Source organism: Cervus elaphus, chromosome 13, assembly GCF_910594005.1.
Source record: "Cervus elaphus chromosome 13, mCerEla1.1, whole genome shotgun sequence".
NCBI classification, from domain to species: Eukaryota; Metazoa; Chordata; class Mammalia; order Artiodactyla; family Cervidae; genus Cervus; species Cervus elaphus.
The window spans coordinates 19,767,392-19,785,455 of NC_057827.1; the positions used below are offsets into that span (position 1 = coordinate 19,767,392).

The 18,064-nt window shown below is 47.4% G+C and overlaps 1 protein-coding gene across 4 annotated transcripts in view; it reads right to left on the bottom strand.

Moving 5' to 3' along the window:
- The window catches only part of SV2B (synaptic vesicle glycoprotein 2B), a 230,066-nt gene that overhangs the window by 181,878 nt on the left and 30,124 nt on the right, over window positions 1–18,064 (bottom strand). For 2 of the 4 annotated variants that reach the window (XM_043922498.1, XM_043922497.1), the window contains exon 2: window positions 7,948–8,079. The exons of the other annotated variants lie outside the window; for them this stretch is intronic. The gene's annotated coding sequence lies outside the window, so the exon portion shown is untranslated. The remainder of the gene's footprint in view (window positions 1–7,947; window positions 8,080–18,064) is intronic. 4 annotated transcript variants of the gene reach the window in all.

An 18,064-nucleotide genomic window follows, 5' to 3' on the forward strand; every position in this document is an offset into this window, starting at 1 on the left:
CCCGTGCCACGGAACAGCTAAGCCCGGGCGCCGCAACTTTGAGTCTGTGCTCTAGAGCTCGGGTGCCGCAACTGCTAAGGCCCACACGCCTCAGAGCTCCTGCTCCGCAACAAGAGAAGCCGCCGCAATGAGAAGCCCAAGCAGCACAAGGAAAAGTAGCCGCGCTTGCTGCACCTAGAGAAAGCCTGCTTGCAGCAGTGAAGACCCAGCACAGCCAAAAACAACTAAGTAAATAAAATTAAATTAAAAAGTTTTCTCTCCAAAAATATACCAAAGGTCCCTAGAGAATAAAGCCCCACAACCTGAAACCTTGCATTCTAGAACTGAACTGTCGGATGCATGAACCCTGAATCAAAACTCCCAAAAGCCCGCTGAGATCAGCCCACACTCTCTTCCTACTTCCTGAGGCTCATGCCTGAGCCGCACTGTCCAGCTTCAGCTGCCCGAATGCCTTCCTGCTGAATTATCTCCAGAGAACACAGGTCATTCTTTCATGTATCAGAGACCAGTGATTTACCCTGGGACTCCCAGACCCCTCAGGGTCTGTGAAGGTAGTGATATTTACAAAGTTCTCAAAACGTGATAGTTTATATTTCTATTCATAGCTAACTCTGGGGGAAAAAAATCAAGGTTGTGTGTAGGGAAAGAGGAGTTGAATACCTAAAAAACTGGTCATGGGAGAATGCACAAGGGTTCTCTCACCCTCCTGCAAGGCAGAGATTCAGAGCACTTCCTTCTGGACCTGTTTCATCGTGGCCACAGAGAGAGGTTTTAGGAGGAAGCAGACCTGGGTTATAATCCAGCCTTCTTCATGAACACTGGCCAGGGGAATTTTAACAAAAGAGTTACTGCAGACCCATTTTTCATCTTGAAAGCTGGGAACATCCTACCCACTTCACAGAGCAGCGATGAGAATCAAATGAGGGAAAGAAGATGAAAGAGCCTTGGGTACATAGTAGGAGCTCAGTTAATGCTGGTTCCCTTCTGCCCCTTCTCCCTTCCTGAATGAAGAGGCAGTGTGGTATGGAGGTTCAGATCTCATACCTGACAGGCACAGTCTGAAATTCTCTGACAATCAACAGTCACCTGGCCGCAGGTCATTTAACCTCTCTGAGCCTGGGTTTTCTAAGCCAAGAAAGAAAGTTTTTCTTGCAAGGTTGCCGTGAGGATTAGAGATCACATATCTTGAGGCACGTGCTCAACAAAAGGTAGCTCTGACTGGTTTTCATGGTTTCCCCCCATCCCACCATGTGGATTTCAATGGGAAAGCACCTCACCCCATGTGAGGGCAAATCTGAGACGGCATGGGAAGGGTAAAAGATGAACACGCCATGTGCCATGCATTCTCAAAGGGGTGATACTATCCCTAAGTGGGTGAAAATCACTTCCTGAAGGAAGTAAAAATTGGTTCTGCAAGAGAGTGGAGGGATCTTGGATAGCACAGTGATTTGTGGTTTCTCAAAGGTCTATGGGACCTCAACAGATAGATGGTATATCTGTGGTATTGAAACTTCACAATGGGTGACAGAGGAATAGATAAAGAAGGTGGAGTGGAATATTACTCAGCCATACAAAAGAATGGAATCAAGACATTTGCAGCAATATGGATGGACCTCCAGACTGTCATACTGAGTGAAGTAAGACAGAGAAAAAGAAATATCCTATGATATAGATTGCAGATTCTAAAAAGAAATGATACAAATGAACCTATTTACAAAATAGAAAGAGACTCACAGACTTAGAGAGTGAATTTATGGTTGCCAGGAGGAAGGACGGGGGAAGGGATAGTTAGGGAGTTTGAGATGGACATGTACACACTCCTATATTTAAAATGGGAAACCAACAAGGACCTACTGTGCGGTACAGGGAACTCTGCTCAATATTATGTAACAACCTAAATGGGAGAAGAATTTGAAAAAGCATAGGTACATGTATATGTATAACTTAACTGAGTCACTTTGCTGTATGTCTGAAACCATCACAACATTGTTAATCAACTAGACGTCAATATAAAATTAAAAATTAAAAATATTTCACAGGACTTCCCTGGTGGTCCAGTGGCTGAGACTCCACACTCCCAATGCAGGAGGGCCTGGTTCAATCCCTGGTCAGGGAACTAGATCCTGTATGTTGCAGCTAGAGTCCACATGCCACAATTAAAGATCATGCAAACCACAACTAAGGCCCGATGCAGGAAGATAAATGAAATTTTTTTTTTTTTTAATTTCATGAGGAGGATCAAGAGGGTGGCAGATAGGGGGAATATGTGTCAAAAAAAAGTTTCTTTGGAAGGTAAAAGTGAAAAAAGAGGGGGGTTGTGGGGGGAGAAGCACCTGAGACAAGAACATCTGAGAAGAAAAGAAAATTGTTGAGTGAAAAAGCAGTCCTCTACCTATGGATTAGCAGGAATGCTAGGGGTGGGAGAAGTGGTGAAAATAGGCCAGCATTCAATGCTACCTGCTGGGAACCTACAAATGATTTTTGGTGAGAGCAGTTTTTGTTGCCACTATTGTTTTTATTGAGTTTTGAGCTTTTTTTTTCTTTTTTTTTTTAAAGAAAAAAGAGGAGTCAATATATATCGAACACTTCTGTGCTAGGAATTGGGCCTGGCATATGATGTGTATTACTCTAACAGGATCACGAAAAGCAGATTTCAGTTCAACCAATGAGGAGAATGAAGTTGTTTAAAGATAAACAAAACACTTAACTGCAACCGCCCCCCCGCCCGGCCCCCATTCTTTCTAGAGTGGCCATCCTTGCAAATTGCTCTGGACAGTGTCTGTTAATGCCTGACATCCTGGGGTCACTATTAAAGAGCATCCCCTTTTCACTCTGGTGTCTGGGTTTGGATATAAATTAAATAACAGCCCTAGGTTGCAGCTACATAGTTGCTCTGCCCAGTCCTCTAGGGATTTCCGCATGAAGGGTCTAGAATCAGAGCCACCCTCAATGCCTCATGCCTGAGCATACTCAAGACAAAGGAATGCCCGAGAAGGGAAGGAACCATGAGAAAGAAGTAGCAAAGAGGTATGAGAAGAGTACTATGTTGAGAAATCGAAACACGCCTGACTTCTGGAACTTTCCTAAACATCGTCATGACTCACACATGAGCCTTTTGGAGCTCTGAGAAATGCAAATCCACAGGTGTAATCCCGGCAGAAGTGGAGGTCGCAGTGGCTGCTTTCAAGGGATGGTACAGCTGGCTGGCTTAGGACGCCCTCGAGGAAGAGGACTGGGGGACTTGAAGAAGCCCCATCGTCATGGAGCCATGCCCTGCCCCCCAGTCCCTGCAGCCTGCGGCTGGACACCTTCGGGGTTTGGAGTCCTGGCTCCGGACAGCAGCGTTTAGACGGTTCATAAAAGCCCTGCCCCCACCTCCCACCGGGGCATGGTCTGCAGACCCTCACAGGGTCCAGGAAATTGACATCTGTGGGTTCAAGCAGGATGTCGAGGCTGCTGGAGACGTTCTATTTGTGCCTGCGTCTGAATAATTTAACACTCCCTCCAAAATAGACTATCATTAGAATTTGTCAATTCCTGTGCTGACAGCCTCAAAAAAGAGAGAGAAGGGAAGAGAAAGTTCCCACATATGTTGCCTCAGAGTAGTGGAACAGGAGGCTGGGTTCTGCATTGTTCTTTTTTTCTAGTGTCACAGCCCGCTGCTCACTGATGCATCTGACCCCGCAGGAACTGCTTCCCTTACGTGTGTCGTCACCCCTAAACCCACGTCTACTGCTGCATCCCCCAGATAGAGACAAAAGGCCAAGTTCTTACAGATTCACTGGTCTGTTTCCCCCACCACCACTTACTGTGTATGTGTGTGTGTGTGTGTGTGTATGTGCACGCTCAGTCGTGTCTGAGTCTTTGTGATCCCATGGTCTATAGCCCACCAGGCTTCTCTGTCCATGGGACTCTCCAGGGAAGAATACTGGAATGGGTTGCCACTTCCTTCTTCAGGGGATTTTCCGAACCCAGGGGTCAAACCCGAATCTCTTGTGTCTCCTGAACTGGCAGGCAGATTCCTTACCACTGCGCCCCCTGGGAAGCCTGCCAGCTATCTTAGGTGGGGCATGTTCGGGTCACTTCTATGACCCTCAGTTTCTTCATCTGCAAAACATGGCCTCCAGGACTTCCCTGGTGGCCCAGTGGCTAAGACTCCAAGCTCCGAATGCAGGGGGCCGGGGTTCGATCCCTGGTAAGGGAACTAGATCCCACATGCTGCAACTAAGTTACAGCCAAATAAATAATCATTTTTTTTAAAATAACATGGCCTCCCTCATAGGATTTTCATAGTATTAAATGAGCTAATTTCTCAAGGTCTGGCACACAACACAAGCCTGTCTTTAGTCTGCTGTTCCTTATCAGGCACTGACCTTAAATGAAACAATGCTAGTTCTCATGAGGTACCACAGACAGGCACAATGTCCAGCCCTGCATAATCCCACTTTCTTCCCATTGCTTAGTTTGGCCATGCTCATGGGAAAACAAAAACAATCAAAATAAAACATTTGTGTATATATACACAATATATACATGTACCTATATATACATGGACTACATATGTAATACACACATATGTACACACACACACACACGGGCTCATCAGCTCAGCCTCCAGTCTGGATGGTCAAACCAACTGAGCCCCAGTTCTGCTTGTCAGTTTGTTGAGCCCCTGGTTAGTGCCTAGTTATCCCCCATGAGGGCTGTTCCAAACCTTTTCCATAAACCCCACCCACTTCCAAAACCTTCGCTCTTACTTCACCCCATTCACTGAGTCCCGCAGCCTCGTCTCCAAACGTCTCCACCCTCCTCCCATCCAGGCTGTCTGCACATCATCATGGCCTGAAGACCAGTCTCCCACTCTGCTCGGCCCCACCTGCCCCTGTGGGTTCCCAGACTTGGCTCCATCCACCACCTCCTCCCCTGCATCATCAAGGTCTTTCTTCTCATTTAGGTTTTATTCTGTAAAAATGCTCAAGCACCACACATTCTAAAAACACTTCTCCCTATGCTCTTTCTCACTAAGTCAATCTAATTGTCTCCTTCCTTCTTGCACCATCTTGAGAAATGTCTGGGTTCGCTGGCCTGTATCCCCACCTGCATACTTGTTTCTTCACCCCTGGAGCTGCACTTCTTGTTCTCAGGACTGTGCTGGCAGTGTCTCCTCCAGACTCACTGATTCTGTCCTAATTACTGTTCAGGGGTCTCTCGTGGGTCCCCATCCTCCTGGATCCCGCCTTGGGCAGACCTTTCCTACTCTGAGGTCCGTGACACCAGCCCTATCCTGGCTCTCTCTCCTTCCTCCCTGAATGCCCTCTCTCTCATCCCCCCGCCATCTCTCTCTCATTCCATGTTCATTATCCTCCACCTCCTTTTTATTTCTCATTCATTTATTTGGCTGCACTGGGACTCAGCTGCAGCACGCAGGATATTCTAGCTGTGGCACGCAGGATGTAGTTCCCTGACCAGGAACTGAACCAGGGTCCCCTGCCTTGGGAGTGTGGAATCTTAGTCACTGGACCACACCTCCTCTTTATATGGGAATATTCCCCAAGCCTGTCTCACAGCACTTTTCCCTTCTGTCTCCACTCTGTCTCCCTGGAAGACTATACAGCCACTTCCCCCACATCACGTTTCAGCCCTAGCCAAGCACATGACCCAGCCCTGACCTTGCCCCCTGAATTTGCCATCAGCTCACGACTCTGCCCACTAAGACGTCCACCAGCCTCTGAAATGCTCAAGTGGAATTCAGGATTCCTCCAGCAGTGACCCATCCTTTTTCCAGTTGCCCTAATCCTGGAACTCCAGCAGCTGACTGCTCCCTCCTTCCTCAGCCCCACTTCCCACACCTTCTGGCCCTGCAATCTCAGCATCAGGTCATCACAGTCCCTCTCTCCCCCTCCCCACCACCACCCAGGTTCAGGCACTGGCCTCCCCCACCTGCCAACGCAGCAACACCACGTGGCCTCAGGCCTGCAGCCCCTCATCTCCGGAGTACCACTCCCCCCTCCCTGACCCCACTGTGTAGCCTCTCCTTGAATGGCTATTGACATGCACTCCCTTTGCTGAGCCTTCCAAGTGCCAGTCACTGAGCTAAGCATTCTCCCCACATCATCCCATTCCACTCTCCCAAGACCCCTACGTGGGCACCATTTCTGCCTCCACTTTACAGCTGATGAAGTAGAGCCCAAGGAAAATCGTGTTCATGGGCACACAGTTAGCCAAGAGCCTAACCAGCCAACGAGCCTAAAACTACTTACTGCCTCCAACGGCAGACCAGAGCAGACCAAAACAATTCCCTCCAAAGAAGCCTTGGTAGAACTGAGTGTATAACACAGGGAATTCTACTCAGTGCTCTGTGGTGACCTAGTAAACAGGAAGGCAATACAATAAAGAGGAGATATCCGTGTGCACGTGGCTGATTCACCTTACTGTACAGGGGGAACTAACAACCTTATAAAGCAACTATTAGTGTGAGTCGCTCAGCTGTGTCTGACTCTTCACGACCCATGGACTGTAGGCTGCCCAGGCTCCTCTGTCCATGGGATTTTTCAGGCACGAATATTGGAGTGGGTTGCCACATCCTCCTCCAAGGGATCTTTCTGACCTAAGGTTCGAACCTGAGTCTCCTACATCGCAGGCAGATTCTTTACCACTGCCACCAGGGAAGCCCTATACTCCAACTTTTAAAAATAATAAATAAATGGTCCGTGTCTAGGAAAAAAAAAAAGAAGCAGCCTTGGGTGGCTCCCTGCTGCCTACCAATTTCCCCAGCACCAGAGCCCCCAAAGGTCCCCAGCAGCCACGTAGCCATCACACTGGATGCTCCGTGAGTTACTCCCTTTGGCTTCTGTCCACCTCGTGGCCACATCTGTGCCCTCAGATCACACTCCAGTTCTGGGCTTTTCCCAGACTTCGCTTGCTTCATCATCTCACTCGGTTGCTCCCTCCTCCCCCCATGCCAGCTCCCTCCTCCCCCAGTGCCAGCTCCCTCCTCCCCCCATGCCAGCTCCCTCCTCCCCCCATGCCACCTCCCTCCTCCCCCAATGCCAGCCCCTGCACACAAGGATTTCTCCTTCTTGGCACACCCAGCACTTTATACCCTGGCCACAGCCTTCATTTCCACCGACCTTATGTGATGGTCATGTACACGTTCCTTTTCCCGTTGCCTCGAGGGCAGATACCCTCAATGTACTTGCTTCTGTATATGGCCCATACCTGACCCATTGTTGTTGTTTGGTCGCTAAGTCATGTCTGACTCTTTTGTGACCCCTTGGACTGTAGCCCTCCAGGTTCCTCTGTCCATGGGATTTTCCAGGCAAGAAAACTGGAGTGGGTTGCCATTTCTTTCTCCAGGGGATCTTCCCAACCCAGAGATCCAAGCCGAGTTTCCTGCCTTGGCAGGCAGGTTCTTCACCACTGGTCCAGGGCACATTAAATATTTGTTGAAATGACTTGATCACAAGGATCTCCCATAGAAACTGTCACCATGATTATTTCACCCCTGTTTGTAAAGCAGTACAATGAGACTTGCATAAGGCAACGTCGGGACCTCATACTCAATTAAGTGGAAGATGGGGGTGGGTTCCAGACCTTGGCCCATTAGCTGGTCCACTCACTTGTTCTGGCTCTGTGCAGAAAACTCACTGCTTACAAGCTGCCAAGTTAATTTTCAAGGAAAGAACAGAACAGCTTTCACATTCTGACACCTCCTCCTGCTCTGCCATCCCACCTTCTTGAGAACTGGCCTCTGAGGATGACTCATTGGTGGGAGAGGGTGAAAACAGCTCCCAGGAGGGGGCTGACAATCTCTGCTAGACAGAGAGCAGAGCTGGTGACAGCATGTGTCCCCGCCGGGTGGAGAGGCATTTTCTCCGCCATCTCAAGTTTGATTTGAGCCCTGGGGATAAGGCTAAGAAAGATAAGAGCATTCAGAAGTGCACTCACCTTCTTTTATCTGTGGAATATGCTCAAATACCTGGGGGATGCTTCTCTGTGCAAAGAACACCAAATGTCATTCTTCCCTCCCTCCACTCAAGTCTCCTCACAGTCCACAAAATGCAAGTCACTTTAATGCATCTAATGAGAAAAAGACAAGAAAAGCTCAAAGAACTACTCCTGAATCTGCTTGGCTTGGCAGAGTTAACATAGAAATCCAGACTGTATCTCACAAGGGAATTATATTCAATATCCTGGGATAAATCATGATGGAAAAGAAGATTTAAAAAAAAAAAAAAGAAGGTATGTATGTATATACGTGAGTCATTTTGCAGTACAGCAGAAATTAACACAACATTGTTCATCAAGCATACCTCAATCAATCAGTGAAAAATCCTGGTCACCGCCTGGACTATTTCTGCACTCCAGTATTCAGGGATTAAAACCTGAACTCCGCCTACAACGGCATCACACAGAGCCTGGCACAACTCTTATACCAAATGTCTCTCTCCTCCTTCCCCTCAACCCACCCCACCTCCCCACTGACATCTCAGCTCCAGACACACAAACACCCTTCTGGGCTGTCCCTGGGTCTAGTCTATTCATCTGTTATGCCTCTAGATTATTTCTTCTCTTTCTGATTCAAAGGTTATTTGTTCCACAGAAAGAGCTTTTCTTTTCCAAAATCAGAACAGGGTGGACAGTCTGCTTTCTAAACACCTACTGAGCCTTTCTGCTGGAAGATGATGCTGGACAGTGCTGCCAGCATGATGATTTGGAGCACAGAATGCCCTTCTGGCAGCCTCAAGCAGAGGCGAGGCCGAACGAGTTTGCTCTGCATCAGGCACTCAAAAGGCGCAGCTGATCTCTTTTCAGCCTGGCCTCTGCTCATTATTAGAACATACCAGAAATGCTTAAATTTACCTCCCACTCTTCCACCCTCACTCCCATCTCATGCACACTCTTCTCTTTTCTCTAAAGATAAAGCTAAGCAGCCAGGGGAAAGAAGGGTTGAGAACATCTCATGAGCATCTGCCATGCCCTCAGCTCAGAGTTGGGAGTTTGACATTCGTTTGGTCCTTACAAGGACCCTCCAAGGTAAGTACGGTTATTATCCCATTGTATGGAAGGAGGAACTGAGGCAGGCTCAGAGAGGTTAAGTTACTTGCCAAATATCACTCAGCTGGATGAGTGATGGAACTTAGCAGTTGAGTCCATCTGTCAGCTTCAAAGCCTGGTCTACAAGATTTCCTCTGTGGTCTATAGTACAAATGACCAGACTGAACTGCTTGAGAACAATATTCACATTTTCAACATCTCTATATTCCTCACAACACCCACCAAAGAAAAGTCACTCTGTGTGTAATGAAAGAATCCACGTATGCGTGAACAATTTAACAAAAGAAGAGATCTGCCTACTTCCTTCTTAAGGTGGTCTGAACCCTGATTTGTTGATTAAGTTTTACAATAAAGCCAAGTGCAGAGAGACCCCAGAAAGCAAGGATTGTTAGCTTTTGAAACAGACAGGGCAGTCCCCGGCACATCACATGATTGTGTTCCCTGGTGGATGGGATGGTAAAGAACCCACCTGCCAACGCAGGAGACTCGGGTTTGATCTCTGGGTCTGGCCAATCTCCTGGAGAAGGGAATGGCAACCCGCCTCCAGGAAGGGATTTCCCCTCCTGGGAAATCCCATGCAGAGGAGCATGGCAAGCTACAGCCCATGGGGTCGCAAAGAGTCAGACAGGACTGAGCAACTAAACAACAACATGCTCTCTTTTCTACTTTCCTGCCACCTGGTTAGGAAATTATATTCCTTCTTATGAAGGAAATACTAATGGAAATAAGTTTTGATGTCCCTGTCTGTTATATGGGTTGGAAAGGAACACGGTGCAAAGTCAATGATGGGGCTACTGGCTGAAATGGGTGCCAGTCCCAGAAAACTACTCAGCCTCTGTGACCCTCAGTTTCCCGGACTTTCACATGGGTCATGACAACATCCCCACTGCCTCACCAGGTAGGGACGTCCAACTTCAAAAATTAGAGTGCGCAGCCAGTGTTGAGGCTGGGTGTCACTAAAGTGAACAGCTGACCATCATCCGAGAGTTTTCCCAAAAGGGTACTCTTAACTCAGTAAGGATAACTGTGGGGGGATTTCCCTAGCAGTTTAGGGGTTAAGACTCCATGCTCCCAATCCAGGTTTGATCCCTGGTCAGGGAACTGACATCTTCCATGCTACATGGCACAGTCAAAAAAATAGAGACACCAATTTTTAAAAAGGGCATAACTGTGGGAGGCAGAAGAATGACCTCCCAAAGCTGTTCGCGGCCTAATCTCTGGAATCTGTGGACATGCTACTTGACATGGTAAAAGGGACTCACGGGTGTGATTAAGTAAAGGATCTTATGATGCAGGGGCTATGCTGAGCTATGGGAGTGGACCCATTGTGATGACAAGGGTCCTCACAGAAAAGAGGAAGACAGGAGGGGGAGAGTCAGAGTGAAATCAGAGAACGCTAAGCTGCTGGATTTGAAGGTGGAGAAAAGGGCACAAGCCTGGGGATGCAGTCGGCTTCTAGACACCAGAAAAGGCGAGGGATCAGGTTCTCTCCTCCAGCCTGCAGAAGAATGCAGTCCTGCAAGCACCTCGATTTTAGCCCAGGGAGACCCATTTGAAACTCCGACCTCCAGAACTGCAAGATAACTTATTATCCTTTAGTCGATAAGTTGTGTCCTACTCTTTTAGAACCCTCATGGACTGTATCCCACCAGGCCCCTCTCTCCATGGGATTTCCCAGGCAAGAATACTGAAGTGAGTTGTTATTTCCTCCTCCAGGGGATCTTTCCCAATCCAAGGACTGAACCCACACCTCCTGCATTGCAGGCTGATTCTTCCCCATTGAGCCATGCAGGAAGCCCTTATAAGATAATATATGCATGTCATTTTTACCCACCATGTGGCGATTTGTTACAGCAGCAAAAGAAACAAACATAATATCCCAGCCCAAGGTCTGGCTGTCACCCCAAATCAGGTTTCATCAGGCCTGCAACACAAGTCTCTCTCCCATTCCCCATGGATTCCAGACAGGAACCAGAAGGCCTGACTGATTTGCAAGGAGACATCCATTGGTAAGTCAGAATCCTCATCTTGGCATGAGCAGCACCTATTAGGCAGACCAGCATGGGAGACCCATCTGCATTTGGAAGGATGCTGAGAAGAACACAACTGGAGGAGACAGAGGTGGATGAGTCACCCTCTCTGGCCTCCAGCTCAGACCCTGGCACCTATGCCCCCACAGTAGGCACAGTCTTGCCAATACCTGGGTCTGCTGGCTAGAATGTCCTCTTTCTTGGGCAGTATTTGGAAGGCACTGCCAGCATCGCCTTCTGAGAAGCTCGCTTTTCTGCACATACTTGACTGATCAACACTTCGTAAGAGTGTTAAATGTGTTCTTTCTTTAGAATGGCAACAATTAAATATGTCATACACTAGAAGCTTGGAAGGACTGATACTGAAGCTGAAGCTCCAATACTTTGGCCACCCGATGCAAAGAACTGACTCATTGGAAAGGACCCTGATGCTGGGAAAGACTGAAGGCAGAAGGAGAAGAGGGCGACAGAGGATAACATGGTTGGATGCCATCACTGATTCAATGGACATGAACTTGGGCAAATCTGGGAAATGGTGAGGGACAGGGAGGCCTGGCGTGCTGCAGTCCATCGGGTCGCAAAGAGTTGGACATGACTTGGCAACTGAGCAGTCACAACAACTGTTAAAAGCACTTAGAACACAGCAAGCACTCAACAAATTTCAGGGATTTCCCTGATGGTCCAGTGGCTAAAGAATCTGCCCTGGAATGCGGGGACACGGGTTCAATCCCTGGTTGGGGAACTCAGATCCCACGTGCCATGGAGCAGCTAAGCCTGCCAGCCTAAACTACTGAACCCATGTGCTCTGGAGCCCACGTGCCGCAACTAGAGAGTCCATGCACTGCAACAAAAGATCCCCCGTGACACAACGAAGATCCCACATGCTGCAACTAGGACCGGATGCAGCCAAGTAAATAAATAAATATCTTTAAAAAAACAAATTTCAATTACTATCACTATTATTATCATCATTGTTAATGTATTCAATCCAGTTATGTTCAAGTGTAGTGCGGATGGGGCCCCTTTTCTCTCTTCAAGGAAACTTAAATTTCTCTCTCTGCTCTTTATCTCCTGGTGTTAAATTTCCAGCTTCCCAAGGGGAGCTTCACTTCTTGTGCTGACCGCCAGTGGTCATTATACAGAGTTCAGCTGGGATCACCGTTGCATGATCTATAAGGTCCTTTTCAATAAATGGGAAAATGTATGTGAAACTGCAAGTACAGTGCCTGGCACAGAACAGAAACTCAACAGTGTCTGTATTCTCACTTAACTCTCAGTTACAGGTTGACTTATGTTCTCTCATAATTCATACACTGAACACCCAACACCTCAGAATGTGACTGTATTTGGAGATGAGACCTTTAAAGAGGTGACCCAGATGGCGCTAGTGGGAAAGAACCCGCCTGCCAATGCAGGAGACGTAAGAGACGCGGGTTGGATAGCTGGGTCAGGAAGATCCCCTGGAGGAGGGCAAGGCAACCCACTCCAGTATTCTCGCCTGGAGAATCCCATGGACAGAGGAGTCCATGGGGTCGCAAAGAGTCAGACACAACTGAGAGACTGAGCAGGAAGTTCAATGAGGCTCTCAGGGTGGACCCTGACCCAATCTGACCAGTGTCCTTATACGAAGAGATTAGGGGTTTCCCTGCTGATCTAGTGGTTAAAAATCTGCCTGCCAGTGCAGGGGAAACAGATTTGATCCCTGGTATCCAGAAAGATTCCATACACTGTGGGGCAACTCCGCCCATGTAACACAACTGCTTAGCCTGAGTGCCCAGAGCCTGTACGCCCCAATAAGAGAAGCCCACGAACCACAACTGGAGAGCAGCCCTGCTCTCTGCAACTAGAGAATGCCTGCACACAGCAACGAAGACCCAACACAGCCAAAATTAATGTTTTTAAACGATAAATAAATTTTTGGAAAAAAAAAAAAAGAAGAGGTTAGAACATGCAGAGATTCAGCAGAGATACACAGAGGAAAACCATGTGAGAAGACATCAACAGGGCTACTGTCCACAAGTCAAGGAGAGAGCCCTCAGAAGAAATGAACCTGCAGGCATCTCAGTCTAGACTTCCAGCCTCCAGAACAGGGAGGAAATTTCCTGTCGTTTAAGCCTCCCCTGGGAAAGACCCTGATGCGGGGAAAGATTGATGGCAAAAGGAGAAGAGGGTGGCAGAGGATCAGATGGCTGGATGGCATCACTGACTCGATGGACATGGACTTGGGCAAACTCCGGGAGTTGGTGATGGACAGGGAGGCCTGGCGTGCTGCAGTCCATGGGGTCGCAAAGAGTCGGACACGACTGAGCGACCGGACAACAAGCCTCTCCATCTGTGTCATTTTGCTGTAGCAGCACTCCCTTTTGAGAACAAATAATGGCTGTATCTCTGGACAGCAGGAGGCTGTTTTAAGTCTGACTTAAAAGAGGTCTCTGATCCCTGTTTGGGCCTGGGGGCCTCTGTTTTATGAAGCAAGGGTGCATATTTTCCCAGCAGGACTTGGCGGCTGTGCCTGGCATTCAGAAGGCGTCTCACTTCCTGAAGAGGGGGGTGTCATTCTTTGCACGATCCCCCCAGAGCCCTTCACCATGAGGAGAGCCGTGCATCGTGGCCTCACAGAGGAAACACAGCACTGGCACCTCGGATACGGAGAACGGTAAAACCGCAGATGACAGATTCGTGACTCCCCTGGGGGAATAAATAGCAAGAACAGATGGGCCCCGAGGCTGGGAGGTTTCATGTAAATCTTAATAGCACTCTGATAATGTAATGAATGTGGTAAGAAAAGAAGAGCAAACCAGTACCAGCAAGGCAAAATACAGTTTTGCCGACCCTGAGGATTACCCAGGAGGACCATTCTGTGAGGAGGACGTGCAGAGATTCACCAGAGATGCACACACAGAGGAAAACCACGTAAGAAGACATCACCTGGGCTACTGTCCACAAGTCAAGGAGAGAGCCCTCAGGAGAAATGAGCCTGCAGGCACCTCGATCTAGACTTCCAGCCTCCAGAACAGGGAGAAGAGGAGGCTGGAAGAGGAGCCACGTGGTGCGGAGAGCACCACAGGGCTACACGGACAACTATTTCCCCAGGAATTTAAAGAATCCTCTCTGAACTGGCTTCCCGGGTGACTCAGTGGTAAAGAACCCACCTGCCAATGCAGGAGACTCGGGTTTGATCCCTGGGTCAGGAAGATCCCCTGGAGGAGGAAATGGCAACCCACTCCAGTATTCTTACCTGGAGAACCCCATGGACAGAGGAGCCTGGCGGGCTTCGATCCATAGCGTCGCAGAGAGTCAGACAGGACTTAGCGACTGAGTACAACTTTGAACTGGCAAAGCTAAATGCCTTATGAAGGGGTAACCTCCAGAGTGATGCTCCCCCCATTTGCCCTAGGCACCGCTTCAGGACATCTCTCCGGGCAGCAGTCTTCTACATGGCCCTGGGTGACTCCCAGGTAAAAGAGTAATCTAGGAACAGTGAGGGGACACAGGTCACATGTGCTCAGAGCTCAGGACGGTCTCGCCTGGAGATGGCTTATCTAGTGAATCCAGCCTGTTCCCAGTTAACCTCTCCCTATTCACCTCTAGAGACTCTCAGTGAAGTCATGCCCAATATAAAGAGCCCTGGACAAGGAATCTGAAGGTGTGGATCACAACTCTACCACATGCCAACCACAAGACACTGGATAAGTGACTCAGCTTCTCTGTAAAGAGGAGCTTTGTACCTTGTGGGAATTTTTGGCCAAGAGCGAATGAGGTCTGCTCTTCAGAAATGGTAGGCATTGAACACACACATACTCCCCTCCATTTGTGCCCCACGAATAGAAAAACGTGCACAGTGTTTATGACATGGATCTTGGCTTCCTAGGGTATTCCTGGATAAACAAATGCAGGCTTCATGGTTCGATGGCCCACAAGCACCGTCTCTTCCTCAAACTTTTATTTAAACAGGTGTCTTGGAAACTGCAGGGCTGAGAATAGATGAAACATTGGGGAAGATAAGCCCAGGTGCTCAGTATCTTAACTGGGGAGTCCAGTGTTGTTCAGCCACTCATAGGGACAAAAGAAACAACTGGAAGCAGCAGAAAGGACAGAGAAGGAGTCAGACCTGGGGCTCCAGCTCTGCAGCCGAGAACAAGCAGGGAACCGGTGTCCAAATGGCTCAGAAGGCAGAAGGAGCAGAATCATTACCCATCAGAAGAAAGCTGAGCAGTTAAAAATGCTCCAGACAGGCACCCCTGCTTTCCCTGCTTTCCCATCAGCAAGGATGTTTGGGGACCCCACTTGTGAGCACCGTGACTCAAGTCTTGATGGGTAGCAGGGAGCATCTCTGATGAAACCTTTCACCTCTGATGAAATCAGGCTTTGTGCTCATCGTAGACGCGTCCACAACACCGCTGGCCTTATACTCATGAAATATATTTATAGTAAATCCCCTACATATGAACAAGTTCCGTTCCAAGAGCACATTGTCAAGTCTAATTTGTTTGTAAGTCCAACAAAGTTAGCCTAGGTACCCAACTAATGCAATTGGCTATATAGTACTGTACTGAAAGAGGTTTATAATACTTTTCACAAAAATAATACATTAAAAAACAAACACACACAAAAAAGAAACACTTTTAATCTTATAGTACAGGTCCTTGAAAAGTACAGTAGTACAGTACAACGGCCTGCCTGCAGGGGCTGGCATGGAGTGAACAGGCCAGAAGAGCTCCTGATGGAGGAGGGAGAGGAGGTGGGAGACGGTAGAGCTGAAGGACTGTCAACAATAGGAGACGGAGGGCAAGCTGTCATTTCACTCCCGGCTGATGACGGCATGAGTTCTGGTTCTTTGCTGGAACCAGATGCACGGTTGCATTTTTGAAAGCTTGAAACTTGAAGGTTCGCGTGTGGAGGACTTACTGTATAGTACGTGACATAGTGGGGGTTTGCAAATGGGACCGTTTAGCACATATTGGGAATACAGTCTCTTGTAGTCGAGCTCCTGAACAAGCAATGATTTTCAAAATAGTTTACAAATAGATTCTTTCCTGAGGTGGATGGAGAAGGAGAGGGTGTGGCAGAAAGGAACAAATTCCCCGACTGGCATGAGGACTCGTGAGTTTTAAGAGAATTGATGTTCTAATCTCATCTGTTTTCCTTTTTAAGCCAACTCTCTTTCCTTCTAGCTAGGGAGAGATCTGTTTGGTTTGTCCGGCTGTTGAGTCCACCTTCAGAAAGAAAATTAAAAATATAAAAAGGTAAAAATGATCAGAGAATATGATAGACGTGAAAGACAAAGAAAGGAGATTCTAGCCAAGAACTGTGGGTGACTCTCGGAGGAAAATAAAAACGTCAGAAACAGTAACTGCAGGCTTACACTGTCCGGGTCGACAACCCTAGCTGCATATCAGGATCACTGGACGGTTTCTTTAAGAAATTCAGTTTCCCAGACCCGCTTAGAGTCTGGCTTAAGTATGCTCTGGCTTAAGGAAAGTTAGGATATTGCTTGTTTTTGTTTTTTAAATAAACTCCTCAGCTGATTGTAATACACAGCCAGGATTGAGAACCAAAGCACTGAATAAAAATTTGCCCAATGAGAAGAAAATCTTCACTCTTCAAATTTATGTGTTGTGTTATGCTAAGTCCCTTCGGTCATGTCCGACTCTGTGCGACCCTACAAACTGCAGCCTGCCAGGCTCCTCTCTCCATGGGATTCTCCAGGCAAGAACACTGGAGTGGGTTCCCATTTCCTCCTCCAGGGGATCTTCCCTGACCCAGGGAACAAACCCTCGTCTCTTGTGTCTCCTGCACTGGCAGGCAGGTTCTTTACCATTAGCACCACCTGCGAAGCCCCTTCAAATCCATAGTGTTTACCAAATTTCAAGCAAAGTTCACCCCATTCTAACACTTTCTTAATTTCAAAGAGAAAATTGTAATATAATCTATTAACATAAGAACAAAACTTAGTATTTTCATAGACTATTTCCCTGCCACTTTAAACTACAGGAGATAATTTGCCAGAATCTTAAGGGAGGGGCTATAGTGTAATTGCTCAGGCTCCAGAATCTAAAAGTCTTGACTAGGTTTCTCTGCCATTTACTACCTGAATCATCTTGGGTAAATTGGTAAGATTAAATGAGATCCTGTGTTTAAAGTAACCAAAGCCTAGCATATAATCCTCAGTGAGGGTTAGGTTTTTTTCTATTATTTTCTTATTTTAATAATTTTGTTATTTTAAAATACAAAGCTTCATAGAGAGACTGAAAATAAACATTGGATAAAAAAAGAAATATACCATGTTCTGTAATGCCAATTGTCACCAAATTAACTAGTAATGTAACTACATAAATATAAATGCAATTTGTAGTGGAATTAAACTATAATTCCTATCCAAATTCCAATAGGATTTTTTCTTAACTCAATATGATAAGAAAAGCAACTTCTGTTTTCCTGAGCTTTTGCCTAGGCATTTTACAATTTGATAACCCTGTCCAGAGTCTGGACAATTAGAAAAGGATTGAGTTTAGGATTCCCTCTGTAAGTTCCTACTTTGCTTTTTCCAGGATCCCTTTTAAGATAACTAATTAGAGTTAAGCCCATGAAAAATTAGTGACCTTCATTCATATATATATAATGGAATATTCAGTTCAGTTCAGTTCAGTCGCTCAGTTGTGTCCGACTCTTTGTGACCCCATGAATCGCAGCAAGCCAGGCCTTCCTGTCCATCACCAACTCCCAGAGTTTACTCAAACTCATGTCCATCGAGTCGGTGATGCCATCCAGCCATCTCATCCTCTGGCGTCCCCTTCTCCTCCTGCCCCCAATCCCTGCCAGCAGCAGGGTCTTTTCCAACGAGTCAACTCTTTGCATGAGGTGGCCCAAGTATTGGAGTTTCAGCTTCAGCATCAGTCCTTCCAATGAACACCCAGGACTGATCTCCTTCAGGATGGACTGGTTGGATCTCCTTGCAGTCCAAGGGACTCTCAAGA